Genomic DNA, 335 nt, shown 5'->3' on the forward strand with positions numbered 1-335 from the left:
TATATATATATAATGTCTATAGGCTATTATACGAGCCTCCAGCCATCCCTAGACCTTAAAATAGGTTAAAATAGACCTTGGTGGAGACTATTCCAGACTATTTCAGCACCTGCGGACAAAACACATAATGTGTCTAACAACTCAAATGCCACCGTCTTAAGGATAATAGTGCCAGAGGGGATTCGAACCCCCGACCGAGGGGTTTTATACATAATGTTTAGAAGTTATTATACAAGCCTCCAACCACCCATAATGTGTCTAACAACTCAAATGTCATCATCTCAATGATAGTGCCAGAGGGGGTTCGAACCCCCGACCTGAGGGCTTATATATAT

The sequence above is a fragment of the Phalaenopsis equestris genome, unplaced genomic scaffold (assembly GCF_001263595.1).
Source record: "Phalaenopsis equestris unplaced genomic scaffold, ASM126359v1 Scaffold000978, whole genome shotgun sequence".
NCBI lineage: Eukaryota > Viridiplantae > Streptophyta > Magnoliopsida > Asparagales > Orchidaceae > Phalaenopsis > Phalaenopsis equestris.